General features: G+C 40.3%; 1 pseudogene; it reads left to right on the top strand.

Moving 5' to 3' along the window:
* The first annotated feature begins 505 nt into the window (after window positions 1–505).
* Window positions 506–1,486, top strand: LOC132022278 (heterogeneous nuclear ribonucleoprotein A1-like; annotated as a pseudogene).
* Window positions 1,487–2,117: the final 631 nt, after the last annotated feature.

The following is a 2,117-nucleotide window of genomic DNA, read 5'->3' as shown; positions in this document are numbered from 1 at the left end:
TGATAGATGTGAGAGAGATTCATAAGGCAATCTGCTTCAGACTCTCTAGAAATGAATCTTTTCCTTCCCCCATCAGGTCTCAATGGCTGCTTGGCCATGGTTCTAGACAGACTTTTATTCCTTGTCAACATTATTCATTATGCTTATTCCAAATCTTTCGCACTTACTAAAGCCTCCAAATCCCTCATTTTTTTAAGAGCATATTTCATTCATTTCTCTACACGAAAATCTTCAGCTTCTTTTCTCTCTAGCTCAGAACTTTTTTCTAGCTTCCCTCTCACATCTCAAAGGATGGAGCTGCCCTCCTTCCTGTAGGCTTAGCCTCTTTTTTCTGATTTCATAATCCCTGCCTATCTCATTAGTTTAACTTTCTTCTTGCATTTTTAACTCCCCCTACTAAATCATGTGTGTATACTTAAAGCCATACAGAACTACATGCCTGAGTCTTTTCTGCCCAAGACACCGCTGAGTAAGCACTGTTAAAATCTCCCCTCCCACCACCATCATGTCTAAGTCAGAGTCTCCCAAAGAGCCTGAACTTCAAGCTGTGGAAGCTTTTCATCAGAGGTCTGAGCTTTGAAACAACCTATGAGAGCCTGAGGAGCCATTCTGAGCCATGGGGAACACTTACGGACTGTGTGGTAATGAGAGATCCGAACACCAACCACTTGTGTTTGTCACATATACCACTGTGGAGGAGGTGGATGAAGCCATGAAAGCAAGACCATACAAGGTGGATGGAAGAGTTTTGGAACCAAAGAGGGCTGTCTCAAGAGAAGATTCTCAAAGACCTGGTGCCCACTTACCTGTGAAAAAGGTCTTTGTTGGTGGCATTAAAGAAGACCCTGAAGAACATCATCTAAGAGATTATTTTAAACAGTATGGGGAAAGTGAAATGATTGAGATCATGACTGACCGAGGTAGTGGCAAAAAAAGAGGGGTTTTGCTTTTGGAACATTTGATGACCATGATTCTGTAGACAAGATTGTTAAAAAAAAAAAAAAATGATTTTCATTCAAAAATACAATACTGTGAATGGCCACACTGCAAAATAAGGAAAGCCCTATCTAAGCAAGAGATGGTTAGTGCTTCCTCCAGCCAAAGAGGCTGAAGTGGTTCTGGAAACTTTGGTGGTTGTCATGGAGGTGGTTTTGGTGAGAATGACAATTTTGGTGGTGGAGGGAACTTCAGTGGTCGAGGTGGCTTTGGCAGTAGTTGAGGTGGTGGTGGATATGGTAGCAGTGGGGGTGGCTATAATGGATTTGGTAATGATGGAAGCAACTTTGGAGGTGACGGACGTTATAATGACTTTGGCAATTACTACAATCAATCCTCAAATTTGGGACCCATGAAAGGAGGCACTTTGGGAGGCAGAAGCTCTGGCCCTTATGGTGGTGGAGGCCAATACTTTGCCAAACCACAAAACCAAGGTGGCTATGGTGGTTCCAGCAGCAGTGGTAGCTATGGCAGCGGAAGAAGGTTTTAATTACTGCCACGAAACAAAGCTTAGCAGGAGAGAAGAGCCAAAGAAGTGACAGGAAAGGTTACAACAGATGTGTGAACTCAGCCAAGCACAGTGGTGGCAGGGCCTAGCTGCTACAAAGAAGACATGTTTTAGACAATACTCATGTGTACGGGCAAAAAAACTCAAGGGCTGTATTTGTGACTAATTGTATAACAGGTTATTTTAGTTTCTGTTCTGTGGAAAATGTAAAGCATTCCAACAAAATGTTTTAATGTAGGTTTTTTTTTTTTTTTGTATCCATGCTGTTGATTGCTCAATTTAATAGTCTGATCATGACATTGAATAAATGTGTCTTTAAAAAAAAAAAACTACATGCCTGAATACAGTATGCACATTTACGTAAAAACTATATAGCAGAGCCACCTCGTTCCCTACTCTTAGTAGGATGTGGTATTATAGAATAATTAATTTAGTATTCAAAGCAATTGCTAATTTTTAAATTTTGTATTGAATATTCTTTATGAAATTGCAAAGAAGAAGCATCTTCATTAGACATATAAGTTCTTCTCAAAGGGTCTCTTTTCCCATTGATTTCACTCTGAATGCCTCAAAAACTAGCTGTCTCCAGTCACTAACACATAATTCTAAGTTC

The sequence above is a fragment of the Mustela nigripes genome, chromosome 7, assembly GCF_022355385.1.
Source record: "Mustela nigripes isolate SB6536 chromosome 7, MUSNIG.SB6536, whole genome shotgun sequence".
Lineage (NCBI taxonomy): Eukaryota > Metazoa > Chordata > Mammalia > Carnivora > Mustelidae > Mustela > Mustela nigripes.
Note: the sequence above shows the minus strand (reverse complement) of the source record. Positions and strands in the feature narration are given on the sequence as shown.